The sequence below is a fragment of the Suncus etruscus genome, chromosome X, assembly GCF_024139225.1.
Source record: "Suncus etruscus isolate mSunEtr1 chromosome X, mSunEtr1.pri.cur, whole genome shotgun sequence".
NCBI lineage: Eukaryota > Metazoa > Chordata > Mammalia > Eulipotyphla > Soricidae > Suncus > Suncus etruscus.
The window spans coordinates 16,703,043-16,721,037 of NC_064868.1; the positions used below are offsets into that span (position 1 = coordinate 16,703,043).

At 41.8% G+C, this 17,995-nt stretch overlaps 2 non-coding genes across 2 annotated transcripts; both read right to left on the reverse strand.

The window, feature by feature from the left end:
- Positions 1–11,383: 11,383 nt before the first annotated feature.
- On the reverse strand, positions 11,384–11,490 carry LOC126000201 (U6 spliceosomal RNA). The gene has a single exon (XR_007492560.1). It is a non-coding gene; the product is annotated as a U6 spliceosomal RNA (small nuclear RNA).
- A 5,088-nt stretch (positions 11,491–16,578) lies between these two features.
- Positions 16,579–16,685, reverse strand: LOC126000166 (U6 spliceosomal RNA). The gene has a single exon (XR_007492529.1). It is a non-coding gene; the product is annotated as a U6 spliceosomal RNA (small nuclear RNA).
- Between the last annotated feature and the right edge of the window lie 1,310 nt (positions 16,686–17,995).

A 17,995-nucleotide genomic window follows, 5' to 3' on the forward strand; every position in this document is an offset into this window, starting at 1 on the left:
AATTGCTAAATGTGAAAGATGATGGCAACCTCTAGCAAGCTCACAGAATTATATTAGGACAAAATTAGTGGTCTGCTTGATGGCCATTTTAAAAGAATGCTCTATAGGGGCTGGAGACATCGTACAGGCTTAGGGTGCTTGCCTTACATGCTGTTGACCCCCAGTTTGATTCTCAGTGCCACATAAGGAATGTCTCTCAAACACCACTGGGAGGGATTCTGATTCTTGAGCCATATTAAGTCCTGAGCACCACCAGGCATGTCCATCATACAGGCAAACAATAAAGAATGACATGGAAATGTAAAGACACTGCATAAGTGTAGTCTATTCTAAATAGAAAATATATGAGTGTTTAATATGTTAACATTTATATTGACTTCGATGAGTTCTAAGGTTCTCTTTTTTTTGTTTGGTTTTAGTTTGGGGGCCACATCCAGCATTGCTCAGGTGTTACTACTCCTGGTTCTATGCTCAGGAATTCCTCCTGAAAAGCTCAGGGTACCCTATATGATGCCGGGGATAGAGCCCAGATTGGCCATGTGCAAGGCAAATGCCCTCCCTGTTGTACAGGCAGGCTCCAGCCCTGTCTGCTCTTTTTTCCTTTTTGTTGTTGTTGTTGTTTCCTCTTTTGTTTTCTTTTTTAAAATCACTTTATTTAAACACCAAGGTCACAGGATTTTTCATAATATAGGTGTTGTTTTTTTTTTGTGGTTTTTGGGTCACACCTGGCAGTGCTCAGGAGTTATTCCTGGCTCCAGGCTCAGAAATTGCTCCTGGCAGGCACGGGGGACTATATGGGGCGCCGGGATTCAAACCGATGACCTCCTGCATGAAAGGCAAACGCCTTACCTCCATGCTATCTCTCCGGCCCCCAATATAGGTGTTTTTTACAGTTAGAAAATTTTTCACGATTGACTTTCAGTCATATAATGTCTAATATTTTTTACCAGTGCACATTTCCTGCCACCAATGAAACAATGTCCCCAGTTTCCCCTCCCCCCCTCCCCCCCTTTTCCCCCTTCCCTTTACCCCTTTTAGACGCTGGTTTGCAATATTGTTACTGAAGGGGTATCATGCCTATCTCTTGCCCTCCTTTCAGCACCCAGTTCTTGTCCAGAGGGATCATTTCCAAATATCATTGTCATAATGATACCTACACAGTTTTTTTAAAAGTCAACTGGAAAGGGCCAGGAAGGTGGCGCTAGAGGTAAGGTGTCTGCCTTGCAAGCGCTAGCGTAGGACGGACCGCAGTTCGATCCCCCCCGCGTCCCATATGGTCTCCCCAAGCCAGGGGCAATTTCTGAGCACATAGCCAGGAGTAACCCCTGAGCAACAAATGGGTGTGGCCCGAAAACAAAAAAAAAAAGTCAACTGGAAAGTTAACACCATAGAGTCAGTGACACAACCAGACTTATTGCAATCTGAAGTACTGTATTGAAAAGTCAGGGCCAGACAACAGGAACTGAGAAATTGGTCTGGAGTAGGAAGTTGATTACAGGTGGAATGGGGACAAGAAACGCGACACCAGGCCAGTGGAAAATGGACACTCTGGAGGGTCTGCTGCTGGAATGTTTGATGCATGAAACCTGACTATTAGCAGTAGTTGAAATCACGGTGCTTCAATTTAAAAAAATTTAAGGGGATGGAGAAAACGTTCATGGATAAGATACTTGCCTTACATGCTAGCCAGTCCAGGTTCAAATCCTAGTACTTCTAAATCCTAGTACTGGTACCTTGAGCACCACCAGGAGTAATCCATGAGCACAATCAGGAGTAAACCCTGTGCATCTTCGGTGTGACCTAAAAACCCTGTGCATCTTCAGTGTGACCTAAAAACCCAAACCAAAGGAGCAAAAACCTGTTAGATGAGCAAATGAGGCAAGAAAGAAAGAAAATTCCTCTATTTATCCAAAGAATTCTTTTCTGAATGAATGAAATAGATTTTTGAATTGAGAAAGTTGACACATTGGCCAAACCTGCTTTGATTCCAGACCCATCACAGTAGATTGATGTGCTAGGAATAATAGGAAATATAGTTCTGCCAGGCTAGTTCTCTCCAGCTCTACCACTCCCCAAAGCGAGTGAAAAGATTGTATTCTGTAGCTCTTGGCATTTTGAAATAGCTCAAAGTTCACAGGAGATGAACCAACTGGTGTCTATTCCCTGAGTCGTCTGTGCGCAGCTTCCCTAATGCTAATATTCTTTATCAGCATCTATTGTATCTATTGTCAATGTGGACATTGACACAAGACAATCAAAAATCAACAGTTAAAACCATGAACCATTTTCTTTTGAAACTGGGGTACACATGACAGCAGCATTTTCACTCAAGTACCCTGGCTGGAACAGTATTTATTGGACCCAGCTTTTATTATTCGTGGATGGCAGTTGAGTCTTCATGCAAACAAATGTTGCTCTGTGTGTGTTTAATTACAAGAATCGAAAGCCCGATAATAATGCCTTTTCATTCACATTTGTATCCAAAAATATGATTAAGCTCCATTTCAAAATGTATTAGTATTTTTTTAAACTCTGCACTGCTTTCAAACAACACTTAGATCATTAAATTAGATCCTCATTGTCCCCTCAGGGGTGGCAGGCATTATTAGAATGTATTCTGCATATTTTATTTCTGTAATTATGCCTAATCAGTGTGAATTAATGCTGTAGTAAAATACTTAATTAAAATACACATATTTGAGATATAAGTGGGAAACAAAGAGTAAGTCTCCCACTTCGCTGCCATGTGACAGAAAATGGATAGAAAGTTGAGACATTCGACAAGACCAGCTGCTTGGTGGGGGGGTGGGGATGTGCTAATAGGTAGAGAATGGAAACTTTCTATAGAAATATCCTGGCCTTAAAACAAAAGCTAGGCCTTGGCCATTGTGCATTTTTTTTTCCGCCTGCAGAATTGATTCTGAAAGATGTGGAACTCTCAGCAATGTATCCAAAGACCAGCTCACAGCACCCAGGGAGAGAGGCATTTTGCAAGAACTCCAGCCCCCTGGCTATATAAATGGCATGTGTCAAGGGGGAGAGACCCCAGTGTGGTGGACAGGGGCTGCTAGGGGCCTTTCCCTTTGTGTCCCCATCATTTACATGACTTAAACAAAACAATGTGCTCAATAGTCAATAAAACAAGACCCTTTGCCATAGCAACAGTTTCAGAATGGCGTTGTCCCCCAGCCATAGACAAGTTCCCCCGAGAAACACTCCTTATGAATTTGCTCAGAGATTTCTTTATCCCTCTACTACTTGTTTCAGATTCTACTGGCTGGGGCCTGATTTATGCAACCCATCCTTCCTTTGCTCTGTAAGACAGAGCTTTTGTATAGAAATTATAGAGAGTGCTCGGTGGTCAGAGGGTGGGAATTCCTACTTGGCAGTAATGGGAATAGAATTCTTGAGTACGTTCATAGAAAACTCTTACCACAAGTCAGGAAACTGTATAAAAACTCTGGAACATAGTAAACATTCCCTCTGTCATGGTTGCTCTCTTTGAAAGTCTGTAATAAATGGTCCTTTTAGTGTTTGCACTTTGCACCTCTTTTTGTCCACTTATCCACATGTGCTTACAATCCAGCACCCTTAAGTTCTAAGGACAGGAATTTCACACTTAACTGCCATTGTCCAAAAGACACAGCTTATATATTATCAGTGCTATAATTAGCTGCAGTATTTTCCTCTATTTTCAACCTCATTTCCTGATGTGCTAAAATTGTCCTTTGATGAAATCCCTTCCTTTTCTCCCTGGAGCAATAGTAATTTCTCCAAGTTTGAATCGGGTGTAGTGTACTGTCAAAAGTTTCCTGAAGAATACAGATCAGGGAAAAAGTAGATAAAGAAGTGTAAGGATCAGAGACAATTGTGGAATCTATTTGCACTATAACACATAGCAAATTGTGCCTTCTGGAGATGATTGGGAAATGCTCCTTTGTTAGCTTAGTTCATAGGAAACTCTTGACCTTGAGCCATTCATATTGCTTCTGAAAGCTCTGCCTCCTCTGGCATATTTGCCTTTTGCCTTCTCCTGTTCACCTTCCAGTGATTTCTGGGAAGAAGCCATTGCTTAACACTGGCACTGCCCAGAGTGATAGATGGGACTGCAACAAGGTGCACCTGACTCCATCACAGCCTATAAATTAATTATGAGGCTGTAATAAAAATACGAAATGTCTCTGCTTCTCAGGGAGTCCCAGACCCCAAGGGTATCCCAGCAATGAAAGATCAAACTGGACTCACCAGTGGAAACACCATTAATTAAACACATCACTATTTGACAGTGGTAGCATTTGAATGGGCAGTTTGCTTTGTCTGCTCCTGCATTGATCTGCATTCTGAAGACTGTTAAATTCAGGTTCACTCTTGTTCAGTCCAATGGGAGATGGCTAGTCAGAGTGAGTAATGAAAAACGAGATTTGGCTGTCAAACGTTCTACCCAAATCGATGTCAGGGAAGAAAGACATGTGGACTAGTACTGCAATCTCTTAAAGAGTTTGGAAAACCCAATGATTGTGTGTGCATGTGCAGAGAAGATAGGAGAGAGAGGTGGGCTAGAGAAGCGATCCTAATTCTCTTATCACTAGCCAGTGTGGGCAACTTAATAGAACCTGAGCCAAAGAGAAACCTCAAGGGAAGAAGGAACCCCAAAGAACCCCGCTGCAGAAATCCAGTGACCCCAGTATGGAGGAGTAGCCCCAGCTCTCATTTCTGTCATCTCACTCTGGAGCACAGCTGCTGAGTTTCAGCATGGAAGCTTCTGGTTCCATAATACAGGTCTATTTCATGTGAATTTAAAGACTCAGCCCAGCTCAGAAGTCTAAGCAGGTCCACTATGTCTGTGAACTTGAGGAAGAGAAATAAGAATCTTCATTTTGGGAGTTCTCCAATTGGAAACGTCATTTGACAGTGGGTTTTGTGAGCCTCTGCTGAACAATGGGGGAAATTTTTCATTAAGCTGAGCCAAGGCTAATTTTTAAGCATTCTAATACATTCCTGATTAAGTGGAGAGATTTGATTTCCCAGCCTTCTTTTCATGCACGAGAAATCTCAGAATCCTTGACAAAGCAGAGACTGTAAGTGGATTGCCAAGACAAGCAGCTTGTTCAGGTGGCCGACATTCCCTCCCGGATACAGCAGCACTGGGTTTGTCCTTAGAGAGTTCATCATTCAGAACTCAGTACTTTTTCTGCTCCTCCTTCGAAGCATAGGTCTTGCCACAATTGATTTAGCTACCTGAATTACTTACTGTCCCCAAAGATGGAGAGAGAGCACATGGATGTCTAAAAACGCCCCCATTTCTGGACCACACAGAATCCTGTACAAGTTTGGATCTAATCCCTTTCTTTGTACTACTTCCAAGAAAGTCAATGAAGTTTGAAGGCATTTGGCACCAGAACTAACCAAGTTAGATGCTGTGCTGTAGCCCATAACCCAAAAGTCAATGTTTCATAAATATTTGAACAGAGTTCAAATTTGAACACTCCTGGTTATCTTTGAAAAGTTCTATTTTGCTAGACAAATTACCATATCAGAGTATCATTCTCCCATAAAAGCCTCCAATGTTATGCATAAGTAGCTCCTCATGAAAAGAAATAAATTCCACAAGTGTATTGCGTTGTGGACATCACGCAAAATGACTGATACCTGTATTACCAATGAAGTGGGAATTAGAAACAAATCTTCCCCATATTCTTAGATTTGATTCAGGTACTTTACCCTGAGGATCCTCAGCTCAGGCTGTTGGGCAGCAGATCAGTGGGGTAGTAGCTGTTGTCAGGTCCTTTGCCATGGGTGTGTTCTTCTTCAGCATCAGATCACATTTCTATATTTTTCATTTGAGAACTTTTATGTTTTTAATTTTTTGTTTGTGTTTGGCTGTCATATTAAGCAGTACCCAGAGGTTACTTCTACTCTGAGCTCAGAGTTTGTTCTAGTAGGTGCTCGAGGGACCATGTGGTGCTGGGGATTGACCTGGAGCCTGCTGCCTGCAAGGTGAGCACCTTCACCTTTGGACTATCTCTATGGCTCTGCTCTTCCTCCTTTTTCATGTGTGTTTTTGTTCTAGGGCCACACCCGGCAGTGCTCAGGGGCTACTCCTGGCTCAGAAATAACTCCTGGAAGGCTCAGGGCTGTTGTGTCTTTGTGTGTGTTTTAGGGCTATACCTGGAGACTCAGTGTTTACTTTTGGCTCTGCACTCAGGGATCACTCCTAGTGGCACTTAAGGAACCATATGGGTACTGGGGATTGAAGCCAGGTCAGCCCTGTTTAAGACAAATGCTTTATCCGCTGTACTATTGTTTCGGCCTCAGTGTCTCTGAATTTCAATGTAAGTTACAAGCCCATATCTTGCCACCTATACTTCCGGTTCCATCTCATGTTTTATTTTCACATAGGGTTCATTTTCTAAAGTATGATAGATTCACTTGTCTACTGTGTTCCTGGTTATCTCTCTAATCTGCTGTGGAACAGAGATTTTGTTGGTCTATTTCACTGATGTCTCCAACATATATCTAGAAGTGCCTAACATATAACAGGACCTCAATGTATTTTTTGTTGAGTATATGAATGAATGGTCATGAGTCTTCTGGGCTGAATATGCGACTCAGTGGTAGAACTATTTTTGGCCTAAGGAGAGAAATGATACCTTGCAATGCTCAGGGGTTGTGATCAGGAATTACACCTGGAGGAGCTCAGGGAACTATATGGGATGCCAGGGATCAAACCAGGGTCTAGCTGCATGGAAGGCAAATACCTTCTCTGTTGTATAATATATTGCTCCGGCCCCACAGTGGTAGAACTCTTGCCTCGTTTATCTGAGATTCCTCTTACCTTGTCTATCTGAGATTCCAACTGCAATACCTCAATCAAAGGGAAAAAGAAATCTAGGTAGCATGAGCCTTCTTCTATAGCATCTGGCTTAATTGTTACCCTTCAACTGGCCTCACTCTGGGCAATTTTAAGGCTTGATCACATTTTTTTTAGTTTTGGGGCACATCCAGTGATTCTAAGGGTTTCCTGTTGGCTCTGTTCTGGGGGGTCATAGGGGTGTCAGAGATCAAACCTGGGTGAGACATGTACAAGTACCTTACCTGCTGTATTATCTCTCTAGCCCGATTTTATATATTCTTTGCATAAAACATATGTTGGCATGCATAGGAACTCCAGAAATTGTTCCTGAGTATCTGACTTGTCTGAGAAGGCAAAAATAGCTCATGCTTATTGGATGGGATAGATTTTTCATATAACAAATTTGTGGGGGGCTGAAATATAGTAGAACAGTTAGGGTGTAAGTTAGGCATGTGCCCAACCCAGTTTGTTCCACAGCACCACATAGTCCCCCAGACATCACTGAGTGCAGCCCCAGAGGGCCACAAGCACCATTTTGGTGGCCTGGGCTATCCACAACACCATAGGAAGTTTCTAATTCCGCATTCTTGGGCCTTTGCTTTGAACTTCAGACCTAGTTGCAAAAGATTTGCTAGTGGGACCCCTGAACCTCCTGAACACTACTTGGAAGGCCCCCAAATTAGTTTTTCTCTATATAATTGGATTCTCAAGGAAGTACATGAATACATTTATTATATAGAAGATTCAATTCCTTTTGGAGGCTGTTATAGTTAAGTCTATTTATAACTAGAACTGTATCTATGTCTGTATCTAGATGTCCTAGTTCAGTTTAGTTGACCCAATAGAATTTCCACCTTTTCCAAGACTCTCTTATGAGAATAACCTTTTTCTCTTCTCAGACATATAAAACATGTTCTCTATAAAATATGTTGTCTGGATGACCATAGAAATGGTGCACATGTCTTTCCATTGTTCTCCGAGGCACTTAGTTAACTCAGGCTAAAGAACATTTTGTTTAAATATTGTGGAGAATTTTCTGTTTTTCAAGTAGAGCAATTGACATGACATATATTGGGATAACTTTCTTTTGCATTCCTTGAAGCAAAACCTTAAAGCAGGGATCTCAAACTCAATTTACCTGGGGGCCGCAGGAGGCAAAGTTGGGGTGATCCTTGAGTGCAAAGTCACTAATAAGCCTTGAACATTGGGAGGTGTGACCCAAACAACTAAAACAAAACAAAACAAAAAAAGATTCCTCTAGGACAAGGCCACAAAATGTAAGAAGGGCCGCAAGTTTGAGACCCCTGCAAAGGAATGTCTGGGAAGTATTTTCTTTTTCAAAAGCGACACTAGATTTTGGCAAAAGGTTGTGAAATATATTTTTCACATCTCTACCAACAAAATAATTGCATTTTACTCTGTTTTTCCTATTTGAGTGGGTTTTCTGTGAATCTCCTTTAATATACTTCAATTCTTAGGGTTTTTTTTTTCTTAGAAATGCTGACTTTTCCTTTTTAAAAAAGAAAATTTGGCTTTTATTTTTTCTTCTTGATTAAGGATGCATATATATAAGAGTTTGAAGTGTACTGTGATGAATTTTGCATTAACCTTACCTTATGCCAACAGTATTTGAGAGGAAATTTTGGTTATTACACAGGAAATTCTTCTAAGTCAGAAGACAGGGGGAAAGGCAAGGTCTGGGGTTTACTGGAAGGTTTTGCCTAAAGTTTAAAGTAGTGCCTTAATGTAGAATTAAATAATTAAAAAGGTCCTTTGGATGGGCTTGGAGGAGGTGGATGGTGATGGAGGTCTTTCTCCTCCAGCTCAGGACCACATGTATCCACCTCCTGTTGAGCTGGCAGTTCTGAGGTGATTGAGGCGGGTAGAAAACTCACATGCAGGCAGGCTTCAGGAAATATCAGCTTTATTTGCCCTGGCCAACATGTGTGGCCTATAATAACCATTTTCGCTGGATTCCTATTCAGCCCTGCATTGTACCTTGTCCCTCAGAGATCTACTCCTGCTTCCTCCTCCATCCTGCATCCATGCAAATTCCCCTTTGCCCCCTCAGGCCAAACCTTTTCGTTACCTACCAAAGACCCCTCCCAGAAATGGGAGGTCTTTCTTGTAGGGAAAGTTACACAGGAATAATGGGGGTGGGATTACACCTTAACAAAGCTGGTGTTTCATTCAGCAGTTTAAACATTTGGAAGGTAATAAATGAAATTAGGGAACATCGTCAATATTTTGACTTTCAAACTCAGAGGCTGTGGGGCTTTGGATTGACTTGTATTTGTGAGGTTCTAAGCTTAGTTTTTGAAACTGCAAAACAAGGAAACAAACAAACATAACCTCAAAGGTCAGGGGTACTTCTTTGTGTAAAGACCATTGATTTGAGGCCATGGAGATCTTGTAGGTCAGAAAGCTGATACAGTAAGCATTTGTGGTTCTTCAGCAAACAGCAAGATAGTTCAGTGAGTAGGGAACTTGTCTTGGAGTTGGCCAACTCTATTTCTATCTCTAGTACCACATAGGATCCCCACACTCCACCAAGAGTGATACCTGAGCAGCACAGGGTTGTAGCCCCAAAATAAATATAATACAACAAAGTAAAATGTCTCTGATGGCCTCTTGGCAATATGACAGTTGTGCAAAGGCCTAAAGGAAGTAAGAGGACAGATCATGCTTTAAGCATTGAGAAGAGAAGCTCCATCACAAAGAGAACCAAGTTCTAAGGCCCTGAGATAAAATCCTGTATAGGCTACCATACTGGGTATTCCAAGCACAGAGAGAGTGAGTCAAGGGAGACAGAGATAAGGTCATAGCCATGATAGTCGTATAGAGCATGAACTTCAGCTTTGCATGATGTTGGATATATTGGAGTTTTCAATGGGGCAGGGAGTTCAAAAACAGTTATGGCCTCTAAATAGGCTGTTTGAGGGTATAAGGAGAATCGCTGTTAGGCACACCAAATAGGGTCTCATTAGGAGACCAATTAACAGAAGATGACCTGGACCAGAGCAGTGGGATATAAGTAGAGAGAGAAGGGAGGCCCAACTGGGATTTTGCAGGTGAAATTGATAGGATTTCCTGATTAGACCTGATGTGAGACTCAAGGAAAACAGCATAATCATTGTGATTTACAAAGTTCTTCATAGTTGGGTTTTAGACACACAATGTTTCAGGACCAATACCATCCCCAGCGCCAACTGTCCTCCACCCATGTCCCCAGAGTCCATCCCATGCTACCACCTCCTGCCCCAGCCTGTCAGTATAATAGGCACCTTTTCAATTTGGTTATTCAAATTTGGGTCTCATATTTTATTGTCATTGCTCTGGCTTTGATATTTAGTTTTGTCCTTTCTTAACCTCACCAATGCACCCGAGTCCCCTTGGCCCCTGGCTTGCATCCTTTCATATTTGTGTTTCGTCTTCTTCTCCTTCACTCAATTTCTTTCCTTCTCACTATATTCTGGGGCCAAGAGTATTTGAGACAACCCCCATTTAACCATTGCATTTATTCATGCAGTTATTCTAAATACCACATATAAATGATATCCTATATTTATCCTTCTTTTGACCAACTTTATTTAACATAATAGCTTTCATTTCCATTCAGGTTGCAGCAAATTGTATGATTTAATTGCATAAAATAAGCATCATTCTTTACAGCTATGTCATATCCACTGTCTATACTTTTTTGTTTTTTTGGGGGGGGGCACACCCGTTTGATGCTCAGGGGTTACTCTTGGCTAAGCACTCAGAAATTACCCCTGGCTTGGGGGCACCATATGGGACACCAGGGTATCGAACCGCAGTCCTTCCTTGGCTAGCGCTTGCAAGGCAGACACCTTACCTCTAGCACCACCTCGCCGACCCCCCACTGCCTATATATTAACCACATTTTATGATCCACTCATCTGTTGTTGGACATATAGGTTGACCCCAACTCTTAGCTATTGTACTAAGTGCTGCAATGAATAGCAATGTTCATATATCCTTTTGGATGAATGTTTTCTGTTCAGCAGGATTGCTGAGTCATATTGTGGTTGGAGTCTGAGTTTACTGAGTACTCTCCATCTTTTTACCATAGGGTAGGACTAGAAAAGGTAGCATTCCTGCCAGCATTAAATGAGAGTTTCTATTTCATCACATCCTCAACAACACAAATTAGGGAACTACAAAGATTTATCTGAGCCTTTGGCCTTGTTTATGGTTGGCTTCTAATGCCTCTGTTTGGGAGGTGGAGGGTGGTTTGCGCCATTGCAGGCTGAGGGGACTATATGGGATGCAGGGGATCGAACCCAGATTGGCCATGTGCAAGGCAAGTGTCCTTCTGCTGTACTAGTGCTCTGGCACCAAATGCCTACTTTGTCTTAGGCATGGTCACACATATTGAAACGTGAGAGAGAGGAGCAAGCTTGACTACATATTGAACCTCAACAACATAGAATTTGGCAGTTGTAGATAAAAACCAATCAACCAGAGGGAGTAAGTTCAATGTGACTTCCAAGAACTGAATATGTTTTTTTAAATATGGAACGCTTCACGAATTTGCATGTCATCCTTGCGCAAGGTCCATGCTAATCTTCTCTGTATCGTTCCAATTTTAGTATATGTGCTGCCAAAGTGAGCACAAGAACTGAATATGTTAATTTGCAGTAATACATGTATATTATCTCAAGGTAGAATCACTATTACAGTATCTTGTTTAATTTCTAATAATACTATAGAGCAATTGAAATTGGGAAAATTGTGAGGTGACATGAACCAGATCATATGAGAACATGTTGAATAATGGGATGAGTAGCCTAGAAGCAAGGGAGTGTTATTTGAAGACTATAGGGTGGCTAGAGGCAAGTAAGATGCCTTTTGGGGGAGGTATACTGCTGACCTGGGCTCGATCTCTGGCACCACATATCTATAATCTGCTGAGTCCAATCAGGACTCTGAGTACAGAGTCAGAAATAAACCTGAATATAGCCAGGGATGGTCCCCAAATTTATATAGATATAAATGTGCAGGATTAAACGTGGTCAGTAGTACCCAAAATGAAGTTGTGTCCTATAAATACAAGCTACAATAAGAAAATTTTGAACACAATGGAAGCATACTTTTCCATAACAGGCTCTCCTAGTACTCTCCAATAGCTGTGACTCATCCATCCTTGGGACTCTGATATTCTGTAATTCCCTGGGTCCTTTGGGTATTTTTTCCAGTTTGGGGAAGGGGTTAGGTAAGCACACCCACCTGTGATCAGGAAGGTCAGGTAAGCTTAGGAGACCATATGGGTTGCTAGGGATGGATCCCTGGTCTGCCTCATGCAAGGCAAGTGCTCTACTTGCTATACTATTTATCTCCTTTTTTACTAAGTGTGATCATGTACTTGTGTCAGGCCAGTAAAATATGAATGGGGTCTATTGTGCTAGGCCTGTCCCCTAAATATGTATTCTGAGATCTTTCTGGGCTTTTTGTCCAATGGACTTTTTGTTCCCTTCTCTGCTGTCCAGGTACAGAGGAAAGAACTCTGAGAACCACAAGGTAGAAGGCTCCTGAGTGTGTCAAAAGAGCCAGCTGTGCAGGAACTCTAATTTGGATGGTGATGAGAACAAGAAATAAGCCATTATTGTGTTAAGTGATAGAGATTTACAGGTCTTTCATTATAACAACTAGATTTACTTACCTTGATTAGTAATCTTTGACCTTTTAGAACTATCCAAATATATATAGAAAGAGCTGCAAGGAAGAAAATGAGTTTCCTGTCCTCGAATAGGATAAAAAAACATCCACCAGAATGCAAAAATCAAGCCAGAGATAAATGACTTCATCAAGTAATGTATACAGTGCTTTTGAAGAATCTCAATTCACTCTGGTAGTCCTAGAGGATATATAGTTTCCAATGAACAGTCTTTGAAATCTCTTATTTCATAGTTATGTCTTACATGTGAATACTGTTTCTGTAGATTCCTGTACTACTTAACCAAGTTAGATACATATTTTTTTGTAGAGCCAGAGGATTCACATATGCAAATCATGTGTTATAGCACTGAACTACATGGCTGAGCATAAATATATATATTTTTAAGTTATAAAGAGCCTATAAGGGGCAGGAGCAATAGCTAAGCGGTAGGGCATTTGCTTTGCATGCAGCCAATCCTGACAGACTCCAGGTAGATTTAAGGCATCTCATATGATCCCATGAGCCTGCCAGGGGCAATGTCTGAACACAGAGCCAGGAGGAACCCCTGAGCACTGTTGCCAGGTGTGACCCCCAAATATAATCATAATAAAAATAAAAATAAAGAGCCTATGAGTAGAGATGCTTGTTTCTTTTAAATCTTCCAGTCAAGTGGACCCATAAGGATTCCAAATTTTCCATTGTTTCAAAGATAGGCTTTACCAAAATCAATTTACTTCTATTCTGTCCTGCTTCCAGTAAAATCCAAAATCACAATTCAAATGAAAAACATTTTTCATCAAGCTGAAGGCTTAACATTTTCATTCCAGATGGGGTTCTTTGGAAAACTGCTAGAAGCTTCTTTATCTTTTATGTAGAAATGCATTTTCCTGGCATTTGTTTGACTTGGACTCATAAAAATACTAGCACTGAGAGTGTACGGGCTCACAAGAAGTTGTAAGTATGATATGAATCACAAAACAGAATCAAGGTTAACATTAGCAGCACACACATTTCACTTCCTTACATCTTCTAATGCTGAAGGTGGAGTTAGTTCTCCTTGGGCTTTTTCCCCATAACCATTCATCTTCCTTTACTTTACACCTGTCCTGCCAGAGAATATGGAAATGGAAAGAGCATGTTAATCGTAGCCAGAGAAGATAATATGTCTAGGTTGTAGAAAAGGGGAGAAAGAGAATGGGTGGGCCTCAAGACATCATTTTCTTCAGAGGTGTTCTCCCTACTAGATGTTTCGGCATAAATAATAACTACTTACTTAGAGAGCCCAGACTTGTTTGACAAGAAGTCATTGCTTAGCTTCCCTGACGAGAATTTGCGCACAGACTCTTCAAACTTTATCTGATGGTCTTAAAGCCACTTACAACCCCGATGTATTACAATAGAGATTTTAGGCTCATTTTCTTACCATTCCTTTTACCTTTTTTTTAATTATTTTTTTTGTTTGTTTGTTTTGTTTTTTGGGCCACACCCAGTGGCACTCAGGGGTTACTCCTGGCTGTCTGCTCAGAAATAGCTCCTGGCAGGCACGGGGGACCATATGGGACGCCGGGATTCGAACCAACCACCTTAGTTCCTGGATTGGCTGCTTTCAAGGCAAACACCACTGTACTATCTCTCCGGCCCCCCTTTTATCTTTTTTTAAATATAGAAAGCAGAAGATAGGCGTGAAAAGAAATAACGGGAAATCTTGTAAAATATGGTAATAAGCTAAAATACTCAATGTCCATCTAGTGACCAATAGGAAGACTTGATCTCACCTTGCCAAACAGAAGTGTAACATGACACTGGGAGAAGCCAGCAGGATCACGTGGTCTCTAACTTGGCCACAAGAAGATTGCATCACTTTTTCCCACGACCTCTGAACCCAGTAACATTGTTGCAGTTAACCACGTGGGAATCTGGGAAATAATGTACTTCCTTAGGGTTCAAGAAGGTATAAAAGGAGATCTAGCACCTCATTAGCCATACCAAACATCTCGTGTGTAGTAATGCAGTTAATAATAATTAGCACTTGCCATGTCAGAAAGGTAGTTGGTCCTTGCTCTTTACTTTTGGTGGGAAAAAAGTGCTCAGTGGATTTTGCCATGCCAGGAATTGAATTTGAACTTGGGTCCTCAATATGAAAAGCATGTACCGTATATACTCGAGTATAAGCCAAGTTTCCCCCGGCACCAAATCAAATGCACGTAGTCTCCAGTCTTCTGGTCTGATGGAGGGGGCCGAGGTGCTTCAGCTCAGTCCACAAATCGCGGCTAAACTGAACTGGATGCCACTGAACTATTTTTTTTTTGTGTGGTTTTTGGGTCACATCCGGCAGTGCTCAGGGGTCATTCCTGGCTCCAGGCTCAGAAATTGCTCCTGGCAGGCACAAGGGGACCATATGGAGCGCCAGGATTCGAACTGATGACCTCCTGCATGAAAGGCAAACGCCTTCCCTCCATTCTATCTCTCCGGCCCCAAAGGCCACTGAACTATTTAACCCACAATATTCTGTGCTTTGTATGAGACCGACATCTGTGAACTCAGTGATGATGACAATGTCTATGCCGATACCCTCACATCAGATACAGCTGAAGCTTTGTTTGAATATACAGATGAGGGGAGGAGGAATCAGTTTTGAAGAATTTTAACCATTGCGATTTAGCTTGATTACCTGTTAAGCTATGGTCCTCTGCACTTTATTTAAAGTTTTAAAGTTATTGTTGCTACTTTACAGTTTTTCTTTAGCAATAAATATTGAAAAACTTTTAACCTACTGATTCCTCAATTATTGTAATTGTTTTGGGTATATATTTTTATTTTTGAAATTTACCAGTGGCTGCTGCATTTTCTACCTCAGCTTAGACTCAGTCACTAAGTTTTTCCAGTTTTTAGGGTAAAATTAGGAGGGTCGGCTTATACTTGGTTATATAGGTACTCCATTACTTTGAGCTTGCTCTCTCTGTCTCTCTATCTCTGTCTCTCTCCATCCATTTTTATTTGTTTGGTTTTGGGGGTCACACCTCCTGGATCTGTGTTCAGGGATCACTCTTGGTGCAGGAGACCTTATGTTGTTGATAATTGAACCCAGGTTGACAATGCAAAGCAGGGCCTTTATCTGCTGTAGTATTACTCCACATCTCACCTCGCCAGAAATCTTATTGCTGTTGCTCATTGTACACACACATGGAATCGGTTAAAAGGAAAAACATAAACAAAACCCCGAATTTATGGCAGTGGTATTTCTCTCTCTCTCTCTCTCTCTCTCATTTTGTGCCACACCCATGATGCTGAGAGGTTACTCCTAGGTATGAGCTCAGAAATAGCTCTTGGCTTGGGGGACCACATGGATTGCCCTGGATCAAACCAAGGTTCATCCTCTGTCAGCCACGTGCAAGGCAAATGCCCTATCGCTGCGCCTTCGCTCCGGCCACTCATTTTTTATTTCTGACCAAGTTGAATATAAAAAAAGAACTAGATAGGACTGGACTACATGCTTTGCATGCAGGAAACTTGGGTTCAATCCTCAGCACCCATGGTCCCCCAGCACTAGCACTGCTGAGAGTGGCCCTGAGCACTGATGATAGTAACTGAAAAGTCAAAGAAAAATAGGTGAGAACTTGTGACAGGAGTATTGGGGATTTTGTTCAGTAATTTTTCATGAAGATAATAGTCACACAGTGATACAAGCAGATGATCATTAACATTTGACAGCAGAAGGAAATTCCTAGTATGAACGACTTAAAATGTGGCTGAGAAATTTGTGTTACTCTGTTTTCCTTTTATCTCCATATAAGGCCACACTGTTGCCTGCTGATTTCATGCAGGGGTTTCCCAGGTTATCTTGCCTCAAGGGCTGGAATTGTTCTAGTCAAGCTCATTGCTTGCTTTGGACCTTTAACGCAATACTTCCTTAAGTCAAAAACCACTCCCCAAATGACACACTGTTTATTTTTTGGACCATGAACAGTATAAGCTTTTTGATTCTTCCATTTTCAAGTTATCATGGGCTTCCTATCAGGTCTGGGATTTTTTTTATAAATAACTTAAAAATATGGAACGCTTCACAAATTTGCTTGTCATCCTTGCGCAGGGGCCATGCTAATCATCTCTGTATTGTTCCACTTTTAGTATATGTGCTGCCGAAGCGAGCACTCAGGTTTGCAATTTAAAGTATGGTTAGCACTCTTGATTTAGTTAGTTGTTTTTTGTTGTTGGTGGTGGTGGTGTTGGTGTTTTTTGTTTTGTTTTGTTTTGTTTTTTTGTTTTTTGGGTCACACCCAGCAGCACTCACATTACTCCTAGCTCTATGCTCAGAAATTGTTCTGTCCCGCGGGACTCAGTGGGCGCAGAGGGGATCCAGCCTGAAAGAGAAGGGCGGGGGAAGAAGGGGACCAAGCATGGAGGCTTGTCAAGGTCTGACTTTATTGAGCTGCACAGGCTCCTTTTAAGCACAATTTTACAGGGGGTGGAGAGAAGACAGGAAGGAACAGCTTGTATTACAGACAACTTTTCAGAGAGCATCTTGTGGTTAATCTTTACATGCTGTCTTTACATCAGAAACACAGGAACAGTTTTACTCTTAACTCAAGGCTAGTGAAGCTTCAAAAATGTCACAAGCTTCCTGGAATGATTGACTGATAGGACATTATGGTATTTCTTTGAGCTCTGGGGCTTGGGCAATAGCCAATGTCTTAGGTTACATACTCAGGCCACACAAGACTGGCTTGTCCTACTGGACTCCATTTTAGGGTCTGGCCCCTGGCAAGAAATAGCTCCTGGCAGGCTTAGGGGTTCTTAAGTCATGCTCAGCAGTGCTCTGAGCTCAGGAATTACTCCTGGCAGTACTCTGGGGACCCTACAGAATGCTGGGGATTGAACCTAAATTGGCTACGTGCAAGGCAAATGTCCTCCCCACTGTACTCACTCTGGCCCCTTTTAGCACTCTTTTAAACAGTAATGCTTTGAGCATCCAGTTCTTTATTTGGAGTTAAAATTAAAAAAAAAACATACAATATGGGAGCTGGAGTGATAGCACAGCAGTAGAGCATTTGTCTTGCAAGCTGCTGACCTGGGACGGGCCCAGGTTCGAAATTCGGCATCCCATATAGTCCCTGAGCCTGTCAGAATCAATTTCTGAGAAAAGAGCCAGGAGTAACCCCTGAGTACTGTCAGGTGTGGTCGAAAAACAAACAAACAAACTAAAAAACCCACACAATTATTTTTATTTATTTATAGAATTGGAGGGTTTTAGTTCACACCCAGTGGTGGGTTTAATACCATTAGGGTCCATCCAGGCTGTGTTTTATGCCCCCTTCAGCCAGCCATTACCATAGTTTTGACCTGGGCTTCAATTTTCCTGGGGCTGGAGCAATAGTACAGCAGGGAGGGTGTTTGTCTTGCAGGGGACCCACCTGATTTCAATTCCCAGCATCTCATATGATCCCCCAGACACTACCAGTTGC